Source organism: Sus scrofa, chromosome 1 (assembly GCF_054392235.1).
Source record: "Sus scrofa isolate SSC_HxYL_T2T_F1_AM1 chromosome 1, Sscrofa_HxYL_maternal_Yorkshire_Landrace_v2.0, whole genome shotgun sequence".
In the NCBI taxonomy this organism is placed as follows: Eukaryota; Metazoa; Chordata; class Mammalia; order Artiodactyla; family Suidae; genus Sus; species Sus scrofa.
The window spans coordinates 61,115,856-61,134,179 of NC_139383.1; the positions used below are offsets into that span (position 1 = coordinate 61,115,856).

General features: G+C 33.7%; 1 long non-coding RNA gene across 1 annotated transcript in view; it reads left to right on the top strand.

The window, feature by feature from the left end:
• Nucleotides 1-17,736, top strand: part of LOC106508897 (uncharacterized) — a 153,522-nt gene extending 135,786 nt beyond the window's left edge. The window contains exon 5 of the long non-coding RNA XR_002343608.2: nt 14,002-17,736. This is a non-coding gene — a long non-coding RNA (uncharacterized LOC106508897). The remainder of the gene's footprint in view (nt 1-14,001) is intronic.
• The last annotated feature ends 588 nt before the right edge of the window (nt 17,737-18,324 follow it).

Below are 18,324 nucleotides of genomic sequence, written 5' to 3' on the forward strand. Positions count from 1 at the left end.
TGCCTTGCTTAGGAGATAGTAATTTAGTTCTCGGGCAATGGAAATCCCTGAGATTTTAACAATAAAAATCAGATGAAAAGTGTGATAGATTATTCTTATAATAAGGTAAAATATAGATCAGAGATGGGGAAGTTAAGTGCAGAAGACCAATTCGTAGGTTATGATAGGCTATGATAATAATTCAGAAAAGAAGCAACCAAAGTATAAATTTGTATCATTGTGGAAGAAAACAATAGGCAGATATCCAATCAAAAATATCACACAGAAAATCTGCACAGTGGCACAATATGCTAGATTCAAAGATAGTTGGGAGGGGAGAAAAAATTTAAATATGATTTGAACTGAATAATTGCGGGGGGAGATCTGGGTAGCTAATGATGGACTGATATTCAAGGTGAATTCAATTTATCTCCTAGGTGATATTCTCTATATTTTAGGATGAGTCAGGAATCCAAAAATGTAGTTGGTAAGATAAGATCAATATTTTATTGAGTAGAGAAGAAGGAACCAGTGGAAAAGGGGAGTTTGAAATACAGTGAAGAGATAGGAAATTGATGGTGCAAGAGGGCTAGAAGACAATTAAGATCACAAGAGGAGGGTTAGCCTTAGAAAACAGGAGAGATTTTTATATTTTTCTCTCAGTAGAGGAAAGAGAAGAAGTGAAACAGATGGATATTTTCAGGTAGGATAGAATAAATTTGAGGGACATAAGAGTTAAACAGTCTCGGTGAGAATCAAGTCCAGGGTGAAGTGATTTTTCTAGCTGTGAGGGAACTATCATTGTGGTTGGAAACTCAAGAGTGTGGATAAAATGGAGACGACTCAGTTGGGAGTGTGCAAGACCCTACAACATCACGTCTGAGGGCTTACAGCTGCACACCCTTCATGGAGAAGGTCACACCAGCTGTGGGAAATTGGTCTCACTCAATCTGTCCACAGTTACAATTTTGCTAAAGCTCAGATGGAATTTGAATACCAACTACACTAAATAAGTCATAACAGATTCTGAAAATATAGCTATTTCCCTGTTCCTTAGGGGTTATTTTTTCGAGTTTTATTTTTAATTGTTCCTTTCAAATTGTATTTAGATGTGTGATCTCCTTCATTCTTTTTTCAGGAACATGTGGAATAAGTATATATACATCTCTAGGTTTAATTATAGATTTCTTATCCTATACTCTTTTGTTCAAGTGTTCTCAATCTAAAACTGTTTCTTTTCTAAAACAGAGGCAAAAATCGTCATTACTTACCCTGAGTTTTTTTGAAAAGTATATAGGTATAGAGCTGATTTGCCATTTATACTTTTTTTTTTTTTGGTAAATTGTGACATATACTTTCATTTGTATACTGCTTTCACTATACAAGTGAACATACATCTGGCTGTAGTGTTATAACAACCTTGTGGTAGGTGTTATTTTATTGTCATTTTAATTTTGACAAATTCTAGGGAAGTTAGGTAACTTCTGTAAGGTCCCCAAGTTGACTTCACTTGGTAAGTGGGAAGAACTCATTTGAACACTAATCTTCATTCTCTGGGTCCTGTGTTATGTCTATTCAATTAAGTAAGCTGAAACTTGGGGATCCATTTATAGTTCTTTACTCATTATTAGACTTTATTTTACCTTTAATTTAGTTAGTAGATCATTGTTATTCTTAGGTACCCACAATTTGCTGATTTCTGCCAGAAATCAACTAGGTATTATCTCTGTGTTTTTAAGGGATTGATATTCTGTTTAGGAAATTATAACATATAAGCAAATCTTAGTGAAGGTAGGTATGTGAGGTGAAAAGTGTGTCTATACTACAAAGTTCTCATTTCCTCGTATTTTTTGTTCTCTCTACATTGTTCACTTTCTATGTCAAGAAAAAAACTATTCTTAGATGAAAAATATTGGTGGTCTTAAGACATCAAATGAATAAATGACTTCAGCAAAAATCACTAAATTTTTGAACCTAGTTAGGGGCAAATACAGCAAGTATCTCCTAAGATAATTCTAAATCATTGGAAACATATTTATAAATAAAAATAAATTATCTGATTTAGTATATGTTATGTAAGCCCCAAATATACTTTTCTTTGCTATGTTATATACCAATGCTAAAACTGTATTTGCAAAGAAAAGGTAGTATCTAGCACAAAATATTACTAATCAGAGTTATACCTTTGGTACGTAAGAGATTTGCTTTGGGATTCCTTTAAAATAAAGGCTATTAGTTTCTTATTCATTCCAAAATAGTTTTCTTTCTTTCTCTCTTTCTCTTTCTTTTCCCCTTTTTAATTTTTTTTTAATTTTTATAGCCACACCTACAGCATATGAAATTTCCTGGGCCAGGGCTCGAATCTGACTGTAGCTCAGGCCTATGCCACAGCTCGTGGCAACACCAGATCCTTAACCCACTGAGCAAGGCCAGGGATTGAGCCCACATCCTCACAGGACAACCTTAGGTCCTTAACCTGCTGAACCACAACAGAAACTCCCTTTCTTTATTTCTTTTTTGAAATTCTCATAAAGTTGTATTGCTGCTATGTATCCATTTGGAAACAAAGCTAGAATAATCAAGTGACTATCTTCCAAAGAATTGATGTTAACCACTGAATAAGCTTTTGGCTTCAGTAAAATTCCACTATAAAGTGTCCAGTTTTTCTCCTTTACTACTGCTTAACTTTCAGGACTCTTGGTTTAGAATAATGAAGACAAAAAGGGACATCCAAAATGATATTGATTGGTTAATGTTCCCATATTTGAAGGGGAAAGAACATTTTCTCTTGAGCCAAAAACTGATTTGCTTTATGTGGATTCTACTTTGAGAGCCCTAGAGAAGAGATACATTTGCATATCCTATATATTGTATTAACTCACCCTCATTTTATCTAGGATTGGATTCTAAGTACCTTGTTTCAGGAATATCCAGATCATTCATGATTTCAAAATAATTTAAGTTTAATTTGTAACATTTATGTAACATTTTATATCATCTGACATCCAGCCCTTGTATTATATTTCCTGTCACATTATTCAAGATGTTCTACATCAATTGATTTTGACCAGGAAATATTTATAGTAAATGGCTCTAGGCCAATAATATGTCTTTTGCTTAATAAAATTGCACTCTGAATAGTTTAAAAGGTGCTTGTATTTAATGGCAAATATAACACTGGCTGCTCCTTTCCTGTGCCAAGTTGATGTCTAGTTCAAGGTGTTAAATAGCATAATGAGTTTGGGCTCTTCTAATACTGAAATAAAGACCCAAGAGAACTTCCACAGAGAGGGAGTTTTACAATGGGAGATGACAAGTTGTTGTGAATATGACTTTTCCAAAAGAGGAGAACTTCTAAATTTTCAAGGCTGTGTTCATTCTGCTAATTCATGAGGTGGTCAGAAAGCGCTGCCAGATAGAATTGTCCATAGCCTAAGATGTGTTTAAAACACTGACATTCAAAGATGTTAATATTTCTTTTTTCTGATTCTACCTATGTGAACAGTATTTCTGCTCAGAGCAAGTGATTTGGTGAAACAGTTTTTTATCCTCACAAAATCAATTCTGTGTAAAAATATGAATTAAATCTTTCAGAAATCCAAAATTATAGTTTCAGTTTGGATGAAATAGGTGTTCTTAGTGGTTATGATTTTTTTTTTTTTTTTTAGGGAGAAAGTAGATTTAAAGTAATTCCCATGGACTTAAAACACTAAAATAAAAAATTCTCTTTGAACTTTGGTTTTTAAAATTTAATTATTAACTCCTTTAAGGGAATTAATAGACCATAGCATATTTCATAAAAAAACAGTATTTTAAAATAGTTCTTATATTTTTAGACATATATTAACCTATTGGAATTTACTTTTTTGTTTGTTTGTTTTGTTTTTTTGCCATTTCTTGGGCTGCTCCTGTGGCATATGGAGGTTCCCAGGCTAGGGGTCAACTTGGAGCTGTAACTGCCAGCCTACACCAGAGCCACAGCAACGCGGGATCTGAGCCGTGTCTGCGACCTACACCACAGCTCACTGCAATGCCGGATCATTAACCCACTGAGCAAGGGCAGGGATCGAACCTGCAACCTCATGGTTCCTAGTCAGATTCATTAACCACTGCGCCACGATGGGAACTCCGGAATTTACTTTTTAATGTATTTAATAACTGGACTTACCAATTTTTTACACATAAAAAAACAAGCTTAAGATTTTTTTCTTCTTTTTAGGGCTGCACCCACAGCATGTGGAAGTTCCCATGCTAGGAGCTGAATCAGATCTATAGCTGATGGCCTTCACCACACCACAGAAATGCAGGATCCAAGCTGCGTCTATGACCTACACCATGGCTCATGGAAATGCTGGATCCTTAACCCACTGAGAGAGGCCAGGGATCAAACCCACATCCTCATAGATACTAGTTGGATTAATTTCTACTGCACCACCACAGGAATTCCCAAGATTAAGATCTAGAAATCAGATTTAGTATAAAAGTTTTTTTAAAATAAATTCCCCTGGTAAGCCATAGGGATGATGCATAATGTAGACTTTTGTTGCTATTTAGATCAAACTCTACATTGTAAAATATATTGACATCATTATAAAGCAGTTGTTTTGAAAGATGATTTACAAAATTAGATGTTATTTCTAAAACGAATTTCTGATGAAATATATTAACAAATATATTTAACGAAGTTAAGCATATTTCACATTTTATTACAGGATTTTCAGGGCCTTTCCTATGTTAAAACTCATTGTGATTACCTGAAAAAAAGGTCTATAAATGTAGAATGCATTTTCTAAATTCTTAGATCAATAAAGCTTCATTCACAGAGCATTATATAGAATATTCTGTCCAAAGCATAGACTCAACTTTGTCATACCCTACCCAAAATACCCCAGTGTTTCTCTTTGTCCAGCAGGACGTAGTTCAAATTCTATTAATGGTTAATAATTTCTTCTTGAAATTAGCCCCAGTCTATTTTAATTTTTCATTTACTGGTATCCTCTTTGATTTCCTACCTTTCCACTGGGAGAAAATGGAATATCTTTACTTTCCAAACGATTCAGGTATTCAGGTTAAGTAATTAACTTTTGTGTTTTTTGTAAAGAATAAATTGTTGTACATGGATAATTTAAAATAATACTTCTGGCAGAATACATGGTCTGAGACTATTATCTAAGGCTCTTTGGTTGAAGTTTATGACATATATGCCTGTATAAAATTACTTACCACAATAAGGGATGTTATGGAAAAATTCTGGTTTTTATATGTATCTGTATAACTGATATAGTCCCTTGACTTGATTAAGATACATTGAAATTGAATTTTCTTTTTTTGTCTTTTGACTTTTTAGGGCCACACCTGTAGCATATGGAGGTTCCCAGGCTAGGGACTGTGGAATCAGAGCTGTAGCCGCCGGCATCAGCCAGAGCCACAGCGCCAGGTCTGAGCCGCATCTGTAACCTACACCACAGCTCATGGCAACGCCAGATCTTTAACCCACTGAGTGAGGCCAGGAATCGAACCCGAAGCCTCATGGTTCCTAGTCGGATTCGTTTCTGCTGCACCACAATGGGAACTCCTGAAACTGAATTTTTAAAAATCTCTATTACCTTTCCTTTGCTTGATGACTTCTCCTGAGTAGGTACTGAAACAAAATTACCAGTATCATAATGCTAAACTTTCATGAAAATAAACAAGTTAAATTATTAAATTTAATTAATTAATTAATTTTTGCCTTTTGTCTTTTCAGGGCTGTGCCCACGGCATATGGAGGTTCCCAGCCTAGGGGTCTAATTAGAACTGTTGCTGCCGGCCTATTCTAGAGTCACAGCAACGCCACATCCGAGGGGCATCTGCAACCTACACCACAGCTAACGGCAATGCTGGATCCTTAACCCACTGAGCAAGGCCAGGGATTGAACCCGCAACCTCATGGTTCCTAGTCGGATTCATTAACCACTAAGCCATGACGGGAATTCCTATATTTAATTTTAAAATAAATGCTGGAGAGGGTGCAGAGAAAAGGGAACCCTTTTACACTGTTGGTGGGAATGTAAATTGATAGAACCCTATGGAAAATAGTATGGAGATTTTTTAAAAACTAAAGTAAAACTACCATATGATCCAGCAATCCCACTTCGAACATCTGGAGAAGACCATATTTATGAAAGATACATGCACTCCACTGTTTATTGCAACACTATTTACATTAGCCAAGATGTGGAAACAACCTAAATGTCCATTGACAGAGGAATGAATAAAGATGTGACACGTATATACAATGGGATATTACTTAGCAATAAAAAGAATGAAATAATGCAATTTGCAACCACACGGATGGACCTAGAAATTATCATGCTAAGTGAAGTTAGACAGTGAAGGACAAATATCATATTATTCACTTATATGTGGAATCTAAAAAAAAAATGATACAAATGAACATATTTGCAGAACAGAAACAGACTCACAGACCTTGAAAACAGACTTTTGGTTACCAAAGGGGACAGGTAGGGGTGGGGGGAGGATGGACTGAGGTTTTGGGAATGACGTATGCACACTGAAGTATACGGAGTGACTGGCCAACAGGGGCCTGCTATATAGCACAGAGCACTCTACCCAATGTTCTATGATAATCTATGTGGGAAAGGAATCTATAGGAAAGTGGATGTGTGTATAACTGAATCATTTTGTTGTATAGCAGAAATTATGACAACATTGTAAATCAACTATACTTCAAGAATCTTACACTATGTGAAGTTTACTCAGTTTTTAGATAGTCTATAAAAATATCGAGTAGGTCTTCCTCCATATTTAATCATTTAGCTGGTCAATGTTTTCAGTTATAGTCAACACTCCATATCTGTAGGTTCTGCAACCACAGATTTACCCAATGTACGGATCAAAATTATTAGGAAAAAACTCAAGAATGTTTCAAACAGCAAAATTTGAGTCAACTATTTATATAGCATTTACATTGTATGAAGTATTATAAGCAATCTAGAGATGATTTAAAGTATTCAGGAGGACCTGTATAGGTTATATGCAAATATTCCATTGTATAAAAAAGACTTGAGCATCTGCAGGTTTTGGTATTGGCCGGAGCTGGTTCCTGGAAAAAGTCCTCCCCAGGGATACCCATGACTATTGACTAAATAATATTGATGTAAATATGCTCATGTATAAATCTTTGAATGCATAAGATTTTATCTTTAAATGAATTCCTAAAACTAAATTTATTAAATCAAGCTACTAGATGCATTTGCTATTCTTTGACCTGCAACCTTTCATCATTTAAAGGCTCCCAGCTATGATGTGTGGAAATATCTACATTACCATCCCTACCACAACATTACTATTATAATATTTTTAATAGTTTGAAAAATTAACTGCTTAAAAAGAGTGCTTTATTTTGGTTTAATTGATGTATTGGTTTATTTAGTGAAATGAAATATATTTTATATTTATTGACTCTATTTTTGCTTTTGTTAGTTAACAGTTTAGACTGCTTTTCTTTTTAAAAATTAGTACATTACTGTTTTTTTAAATTATTTAGACAATATTTATATCAGCATGCCTCTTTTGTTTTAACATCATTTGTAAGGGTATCATAATATGGAAGTTTATATTTTTAACCTGAATTAGCAACAGTTTCATTCTTCCTCCCAGATTTCAGGGCCACTTTCCTGAGTTAACCCAATTTTGTCATTTCTATTTTTATTTCTTTTGGTATTCATATCTAGATGCTTAAATGATTTGCTCATAATAAATCACAACAATTGAATCCTTGATAAGAGTTTGCTAATTTACATGCTCACCCACCTCTGTTGCCAACTCCAGTTAGTTTCTTAAACCCATGTTTAATTCCTCTATTGCTTATTATTTGATCTTTAAATCAATATCTTAAGTATGTAGGTAATAAACACTTGATTCCCTTGTAACTTGTAAAGGAGCTTATCAAGGACTCTGCCATCTTGTTCTCTTTCTCTCCTCTCTTATTCTGTGCTTTGCAAATTTTATTTAATGTCTCTTGCTTTATTTATAGGTTGGTTCTAAAAACATATAAACATTTATGTGATTATGACTAAATAGATAAAATATCCTGCAGAATCATATAATTTTTTATAAGTACACTTCCTTTTCTGTGCTTTCAGTGTCACAACTCCAGCTCTACTCAAAATATTCTTCTTTGTTAAAGCCTAGTATGTGTATAAAATTACAGTGTTTTTGCTCTCCTTCATATTTATGTCAGGTTTTCCAGATTTGTAGGGTTCTCCTGGAGTTGCTATTTACCTTTCTTTTGTTTTGTTGGGAAAAAAATTAATACATGTTCTCTTCTCCATAACTTTAATAATAGTCATGGTGCAATGATGCCATTATATTTTTTTATTTACAATGTACTCACTTCACTGTATTTTTCTTCTTAAACATCAGAGTTTTCTTCCTTTGTCTTGGACTAGCTTCTTTACAATTGATGTGTGGCTGTCATGTACAGTTGATTATTTTTCCTGAAGTTTCTGATTGCATGTTTTTCTCCCTGGTTTTTTTTGGTGACTTTTTCATACCTTATTTCTTCCAATGTCTCCATTATTATAATTACTCTGTGGAGCATTTATTTTTTTTCAGCCTAATCTTTTGGCCAACTATAGCTCTAAAGGGTTAGATCAACTTCATCTCGAATCTCTTAATGTTTCTTTTCTGTCGTACTCATGTTATTTTTAAAAGTATAACCTTAGTGTCTTACCATGAAAGGTACACAGGAAGTAAGAATTTTTTCATGAATGAATTATCTTTGTTCTATCTTAGTATTTGATTATGTGAATAAAAATTTTTTATTTGATTTATATTGGTTTAGAAACATGTATATTTCTAAAAGTATGTTTCTTTAGCACATAATCCTTTTAAATTTGATGTATTTAAAATTTTACTTGCTTTTATACTATTTTCCACTATTCTCATATTTAATAAATAATTTTTAATCCCTAAAAAGATCAAAAGTCACTTTAATTTTTCTGTTATTTTACTTTCAGATTTAATTTTTTCCAAAATGTCATAGTGTAAGATTAGGATCAAAGTTGATTTTTTTCCTCTAATTAGATGCATTTATTTCTTTATACCATCTGGTAAATATTCTATCCCTTTCCATAATTAATCTGTGATATGCCCTTAATACACATTCTAAATATCAACTCTGTATTTGAATATGAACAATATCAATTCTGCTTGGCCTCTTTACCTTCCTATACCAGTATCACATTTAAGAAATTATTAAAACTTTGTGTTATGATTCATTATCTTGAAGCTCTCATTTATTTATTCATTTTATTACTACTCTTATTTTTTCTGATTAAAGATATTTACATATTTTCTGTAAAGATATCATTATATATCATTTTATATATAAAAAAGAATAAGATGACCAATGTACTTTAATAGGCACAAAATTGTTAATATTTCATGTATAGTTTTCTTTTGTGTATGTATAGAGTCATGGTGGAAAATGCACACATCCATCACTCTATATATATCATGACTTCATGGAATTCCTTGTGAAGATGTATAACATTCTGTGAATGGTTCAATACTAATGGATATTTCAATTGTATCTAATTTTGTCTATTTTAAAAAAAGCACTGATATGGAAATCCTTATGCATATGTCTTTGTACTTAACCTGATTTTTTTTTTTTTTTTTTTGGTCTTTTTAGGGCCACATCTATGTCATATGGAAGTTCCCAGACTTGAGGTTGAATTGGAGCTACAGCTTCTGGCTTACACCCATAGCCACAGCAATTCCAGGTCCGAGCCATGTCTGTGACCTACACAACAGCTCACAGCAACACCACATCTTTTAACCCACTGAGCGAGGCCAGAGATTGAACCCATGTCCCCATAGATCCTTGTTGGATTCATTTCTGCTGTGCCACAAAAGAAACTCCTATTTGATTTTTTTAATTGACACAAATTCCCATAAGTAGAATTTCAGCATATGCCCCTTTCATAATTGTGATATAGTTATGAATGCTTGTTTATGAATTTGTCAAATACTGTACTAGTGGTCTATTAAAAGGTCTGATTTCCCTCATATTATTATTATCATTATTATTATTAGAAAAAAAGTTGCTTCTGATAGGCAGAAATAGCTCATCTTGATAGTAATTTGTACCTCTTTGGATTACTAATAATGATTTGGGGTCATATGAATTTATTTTTAAATTATATATTTATATTTTTTTTTCTATTTTCTGTTAGTAATTTTTTCTTAATCGTTTGTAGAAGTAGCTTGTAGTTGACTGTCAAATGTTTGCACATTTCTCCCAGTTTATCCTTTGTCTGTTAAACATGCTGTCATATTTTTACCAAAAGTAGCATTTATTTTTTAAAATTAATTTTGTGAGGGTTTTTTTTTTCTGATTTTAGATCAGAATTAGAAAGCATATGACACCTATAAGATTTTCTTCAATATAAATTTTCATTTCCTTCTAGAAACTTAATAATTCCATTTCATGGTTAATTTAGTAATGAATGTGGACTTTATTCAGGTAGAAGGAATAATGTAAGGATTTAACTATTTTTCATAAATGGTTCTTCATCTGTCTTAATGCTACTCATTTTCAATAATATCTGCCACTGATTTTAAATATCACATTTATTATATACTATTTTAAAATTTGGTTCTGTTTTCTGGGCTCAATTTTGTTTCAGCAAGCCATAATTCTATTTTTGTTCTGGTTTGATGTTTTAAAAATTACATTAGGTTCTTAAAATATTTTAATGTTATTGCCAATTAGCATGTTATATTCCTGTGAATAATTAATTTTTTTGTAATTTGAGGACTCTCTCCCAGAAGGCCTGGTTAGCTTGCTTTCTTTTCCTTTCCCTTATATTTGCATACGGAGAGCCCTAGCCTCCTTTTAGTGCCCTACACATTATGCTTTTCCACAATGTTCAGGACCTTCACATTCCTATAGATCAGGCTAGACCTTCCAGCTCAGCTTCCACAAAGCTTGTGGTGGGGGTTGTAGCCTCTCAGTCCCATTAGTGTAACTTCTTCCACTGATTCTGCTTGTGGACCTGAAAGAATGTGGAGCCACATCGGGAACGTCAAAGGGAGGGAAACTGGGCCAAGTTAGAATTCAAATTTTCCTATCAGGTGACCTGGTCAAGCTTAGTTATTTCCTAGACCGCATCAACACCCCTATTCTATGGCTATGTTCCACAGGACTGTAACCAAATACCATACAAAGCCTCACGTTTACTTAGTTATCTGCTTCACAATATGCCATTTTACTAAATGCTTTAATTAGGAATATTGGTAGGATTTTATAAAGTACTTTAAATATTTTGATAATAACAATCATATTTTTGTCTCTTAATATGTAAGTGAGAATAATTATAGATTTCCTCCTATTGAACCAATTGTCCCTGCTTTCGCAGGGTAAATTATATAATCGGTTAATGATCAAGCATCCTTTTAATGCACTGGTCTATTTAATTTATACTCATATAAAATATGTAATTATTATACTTACAATGAAATCATTTGTTAATGTCTAATTTAGATCTAAGATATTTCCATGTCTATTCGTAAATGAGAAAGAACAGTATTTATAAATGTCTATGGAGTGCCGACTCAGCGATGCCTGGTCAGCAATGTTCAAAACACTCAAGTTTGGCTGTGTCTTCATGGAGTTTACCCTCCAATGGCCAGACATGCTAAGAAAAAAACATATTAAAAAGGAAAATATGTAAACTAAATTCACATTGTAATTCCACAAGTAAAATAAAATTGGTTGAATTGGGAAGAGAGTACCTGGGCAGCACAGTCTAAGGGAGGGTTCAGAAGTTACCATTTGAGCCTGAAGAATGAGAGGGATTTACAGCTTTGGGAAGAACATTCTAGGTAGAAGGCAAAACATAAAGGTCTCAAGAAAGTGGTTTTAGGTTTTCATGTACTTTTTTAGGTTTTTTAACATGAGCATAATAAAATTATTGGGAGAAATTTTAGAATTTTCTGTTTTGGAGGTCATGTTTTAGTGGAATAAGATGAGTTACTTGCTGATGGTGTGATAGCATTTGCCAGAAGAATCATATGGAATTGGCTACATCTAGTTCAGTGTTTCTTTGATACTTTTTGTATTTCCTGTTTTTATTGGTTAACCTAGGAGTTACCGCTTTGAAAAACCATTTTAATATTTGTTTAAAATAAATACTTGTTTTCAAATTGATTTCCACCATGTATGGAGTATTTTCTTGTAATTTTGAACATACCCACTGCCGTTACTAGTTCTTTGTAATTACTCGTCAGTAATCTTCTTTATCTTGCTCTGACAGTATTTCCAATGTTTGCTTTTTTTTGTTGTTTTTTTCTAGGTGTCATCTTTTTATGGACTATCAGACCATGAATTGTCAGCTTCCCTCTCTTTTGCTTCTTGATTCCTTATTTGAGTATTATTTTCTTGTCTCTTTTTTAACATCTTAAATAAAAATTTTAACTAATAAATTATCTTCCCCATCAAAAAATCTCTTTGACAACATCTTATTTGATGAGATCAAAGTTTTTTCTTCCCTTTTACACAGTATTGCTTAATAAGAGTATCAAATACTTTTAAATTTACGTGGTTCTTATTTTTGCATAACGCATTGAAGCCACAAACATTTATTTGCTGCTAGTTTGTATATATTTCTACAGGTGCTAATAATAAGTAGATTTTATTTTTAGCTAAAGCTTTCAGTTTATGTAAATCTGTATGTTTTATTTACATCTATAATTATATTAGTGGGAATTTCATAGCAGTTTCCTTATGAGATATTAGACTGATATGACTTTGTACAATTAATTAATTCATTCTTTTATTTAACTGATATTGAGTCCAAACCATATACTAGCCATTGTTCCCCTAAATGGTAATAAGGCTGCTTAGAAAGAAGGTCCTGGCTTTATAGAGCATTATAAATGTAATTTATAATGTAGAAAGAGAGGGGAAAAAAGTACACATAACTGGAAAGATACAAAATCATCCACAGTATTTTTCCTCAAAGATGACCTGTTACCAAGTTGGTGTATTTATTTTCAGTTTTTCTTACCAAGGTTTTTTAAAAAAGAAAAAATTTGAAAAAGAGGTTTCACTCACCTATTAAATATTAGCCAAACTTTAAAGACGATTGCATTAGAGTTTAAGGGTCTTAAGGTGGGTCAAATAAGAAACTTGAACCATTTGAACCAATGTCCTCAACCATTTTGAAAACTAGAAATAAACCAGGCTTTCTTTGTTGCATGTTTTCCATTAGCTGTTGCTTAACAGAAAACATTTCAGATGCCTTTCTTTGCATTGCAGTCTTGATTTTCTTTTTTTCAGTTTCAGCAGAGTGGCTCATAAATAAACATGTTCACGGCTCAGGTTGGGAGTGACAGTTTATTCCTACTATTTTGATGGATTGTACAAGATATCTACAGTTCTCTTCTCTAACTAAACATCCATGCATGGACTGTAAAATTAATCATAACATGGCAGCACGCCTAGGAATTTTGAACTGCTTCTTTCTTGGCGACTCTCAGTGTCAAAGTGAAACTTTCATTTCAGTAATGATAATTAGCAAAACCTACAAAAATTGCTTTTTGGAAATTTACTCTCTGACTGATAATGTATACTGCCCTTTCTCTCATATACAAAGTTGCATGTACTCAGCTGTCTAAAGATTCTATTTGATTAGAAAGTGAATTTCTTCTTTTGGTCATTGAATCATCATTGGTGCTTTTAATAGAAACTTGTTGTGATATTTTTCACATATTTGCTGCTGACCTTGATGTCTGTGTACTTGGGCAATACTGCATCATTAAAGATTGGCACCCAACTGTGGTAATGCCCTTCTGTGAACCCCAGCTGCTCAGCATCTTGAGAACAAACTTCACCCTAATTGCAGGGGGAATGGGAGGTAAGGGAAAGCTGTGTGTATATCACTTACCCCCAATACAAGGGGATGTCACACTTGTTCAAATGTTTACTCTCTTTTTTTATTCTTCTTCCAGCTGAGCCCTTTCAACTCACTGGGAAGAGGCTGGTGCTTGAGATCTGAAGGTCATGAATTCTATCACACTGGCAGGTTTCATGGATGTGGTTAGCAGATGACTATGATGCCTGTATTCTTTGTATATAGGGTCACAGATCATTAAACATCACTTCCATTAACATCTGCTTCTGTCTTTCAACAATAATGTATGTGAGCCAATGGAATGTCTTAGGAGGGGAAAAGTAACACATTTATTGGCCCTGCTTTGCAGGCATATTTGCACACATATACTCAGAAGTTATTAATGGCTATATGTTATATAATCATAACAGGAAAGATTTTTCCCTTGTATGCTATATAAGAAATATGACTGAATAAAAAATTCAAAACCCTCTTTCTCGAGATCCTGCTAATGTGCTTCTAGTTCACATCTCTCATGGCCTTGCACATACCCTTCACTAACAGTGCTGGACTATAGCATAACTTTTTATCTAACCTTCACCTCTAATGTGCTCCCTTGTGTCTGTGTCATACGGGTTTGTTTATAATGCTTCTTTGGTCCCACTACCCTCCTGCTCAGCATCCATTAGTGGCCCCCCATTGACACAAAGCATTCAAATTCCTTAGCCTGATATTCAAAGTTCTTTGTAATATAAACTAAGCCTCCTTTTCAATTATTATTTGTTACTGCTTTATAACATATATTCTCTTCTTTAGCCAAGTAAGTCACACCATATGAGAGAGCACTGGGTAGTCAACACTTAGGGTGTAGAGTTTGAGGCCTGTTGTTTTAACACTAGGCTTACCTCTTATGATGCCTTTATAAAAATTGTTAAATTTTGAGTCTCTTCTTCATGAGAGAAAACCACCAACTTTGGGGGATAATAAACTAACAAAGGTAAAGTGCCTGCATGGAGCTTGAGGCACAGGAGATGCTCCACTAAGGAAGCTGGTAATAGTCTTTGTAATAGCGGTGGCAGATTCTCCCAATTAGTAGTTTCCAACCATATCTGTTACTCAAGTCCAATCCTTCAAATAAGCTACAACAATGTTACTTCTTCTTATGAGTTTTTATTCATGATCATTATCAAACCACTGAGATTTTTGTCCTCCCTAATTCTGCAATCTAATTATCTGCATCATCAGTCTGTGTTTTAAAGCACCTTGGTGTATACTCCATATCAAGACTGGAAGTGGCTAGAAGGGAAAACACTTACGTCTGTTTTCAGTTCTTTGCTATGATGGCAATTTCACAAGTTTGCAGAACATTTAATGTAGATTTGTTGGTTAATTTATCTACTGATATATTACTAAGTCAGTGCCATACAGCTAAGGAATATGGTTACATGACTATATTAAATGGGACATAGTGTTTTTATGGAAACTTTCACTAATAGCCTGAGTTCAACTTTAATTTTAACACAAGTAAATGCAGTTTACTAGTTGATGACAGCAATTTCAAAATAGCCAAGATTTTACTTCTTTCGATTTCAGCTAAATCTATTGCATCACACAGATTTTTGTTGAATTAAATTATACCAGCAGCTCATTTTTATCCAATCAATTTTGTGTTAGGAACATACTAATCACCACATAATTCTGAACATGTTATATCATTAGTCCCATTTTACAGATGACAACACTAAAACTCACTGACAATTAAGAATAGTGCCCAAAAGGTGGAAAGCTACCAGGATTGACTGGTCTATTAGTCAACAAATATTCATACAAATCCCTGCCTCCTCCTTAGAATTCAGTATATTCTAGGCTTCATCTTGATTTGGCCACATGCTTTGGCAATGGAATATTCATAACTGGATATTATATGAGCAGAGCTTTTAGATGTGTTATGTAGTTTAGCTGACATTTGCCTTTCAACTATTTATTATAGTAGTAATATACTCTAGGTGACCTCTGATCCATAGAAGATGTACTTAAACCTGACCTGTACTGAAGAATCAAGCCCATCCTGATCATAGCTTAAAAGATGAGCTTCCCAGCCAAGCATGGTCTATAGAACCAGACTGCAATGATTTAGAGATCCATGTTGATAAATATTGTTTGGGGGGATGGATTGTCAGGTAGCATTAACATAGCAATAGCTGCCAAATCTACTAATGATTCAATGAGCTAAGATTTGAACTCACATCTGTCAAAATCCACTATACTACATGTCATTAGCCAAAATGCACACAGAAGGACTGCGTTTGAAGTGTTATTCAAAATCTCATTTTGTATAATTTCATATTGATAAAAATAATAGCATTCTGCTTTCCTTACATTGCTACCAGAATACTCCTATGCAAAACACTCTGATTGTCAAAACGAACGACATTAAAAATTCTTTCTCAATGTCTGCGAATCATTTTTAGCATACTATTTGTAGAGTGAGGACATGCAAACCACACAACCATTGCTTCAAATGTCTGCTCTCACATACATTCACTACCCCAAACGAATCTTACTTGAGGTGAATTCATTACCACAAGACAGTTCTAAATCAAATGTAAAGTCAAGGAACTGATTATGTATTCCCCAATGGTAAACTGTAATTTTTCAGAGGCAGAGGGTAAGCTACTTACTTTAGAAAGTCACATCAAATTGGAGAGGGGATGATTAACAACATATTAATTACCAAATGTGGTAGATAATTGAAAATGTGATCACTGACGTATAATTTTGGCTATTAGCACATCATTCACTGCTTCTAATATTTGCATGCCCTTCCAATAAAAATTCTGAGTGCCCAGAATAGATTGCTAACACAACTGAACGGGTTAGAATCAGCAGTATTTGCTTAACCAGGGCTAAGTAGTAGCTGCTAGTTGGCATCTAACTTTGCCACCATTTCAGCCTGTTTCTTCTCTTTTAAAACTTTATTTTATAGTCTCAGAATTCTTAAAGAGCAGCAACCTCATCTAAAAAGTGTTGGTATCTGAAATAGCACACATTGGAAATTCCTGTTAGCCACCACATCTCTGTCCTGAAGTAGTAGCTTGATAGTGATTGTAGAAGCTGACTGCAAAGATGGCTGCCAACCATCCCCCACATTCCCTGCCCGCCTATCCTAACCCCTGCCACAAGGTGGACTCCATTTTCCCTCTCCTTGCATTTGGGTGACCTTGAGACTTGCTTTAACCAACAAAATGCCACCAAAGTGTTCCAATTTCATTTCTGGGCTTTAAGAAACCTGGTGCTTTAGTTTTTCTCTTTTGGCATCCCAGTTCCTTGCAATGAAATTTGGGCAAGAATCCTGAGTGGTAAAAACTTGAGCGCAGAGTCCCAGGCAGCCCTACAGTTCTGATTATTCTGAGGTGTCAGACGTCTGAGGAAAGCCATCTGTGATCCTCAAGCCCCAGTTGAGCCACCTTAGACAATATCACACAGAGCAAAGATGCTTCCAATTGCAGAAAGGTGACAAATAAAAATGGTGGCTGCTGTTTTAAGTCACTGCACTTTGGAGTGTTTTGTTATATGGCAATAGATAACTCAAACAGGGGAATAAGATACAATGCAAGACAGAGCTTTTGGCAACACTTTTTAGCCTTTCCTGTGTATAATCTCAGTTCTATTAAAAGTATTTCACCAATATATTTTTTATTTTAATTAAAATCATTAAAAAGTCATGCTTTATTGCATTCTTTTCTCATTATTCAGTTTTCGTCTTTGGACATCTCAGCTATCTTTTAATCATATTTTTAAAATAAATGTATGTGTATAGACTAAGCAGAAAAATTAAAGTTCATATATAAAATATCAATGGTAAATCATAATATTTATTTCAGCAATTTTTAATTTGGTCTTGTAATGGTATATATTAAAAATGAGTCACTCCATGGAGTTTTTGCAGCAGAGGTTAATATTTACCCAAATTTTGGGAAATATTTACTTCAACAGAATATTTTGATGTTCTTTGAATACATTATTTTATATCCAAATCTGTCATAATGTGGAATAATTAACTACACTTTCATAATGACTATGTTCAAAAGTGAATTATAATTAAGCACAATTAGTCAGTAAGTAGCAGCATAAAGAATAATGGTTTAAACTTGGCTTTAAACTTAACAATTTTTTTCTTCAAAGTGTAAGCATACACATAATTAAGAAATTTTTTTTCTAAAATTGTATATAGTTATGACATTAGTAATCTTAGTATATTAATTTTAAATTTTTGTTTTTCTGACCACTGTGTCTAACAAATGAAATCAAATTTCACAGAATAAACAGACCAGGAAGATATTGCTGTATGTACCAATTCAGCTGAGAATCATTTTGCCTACATTTTCAGGATTAAATAAGTCCCTATTAAGTAGAAAAGTCAATGACAAAAAGGCAGTAG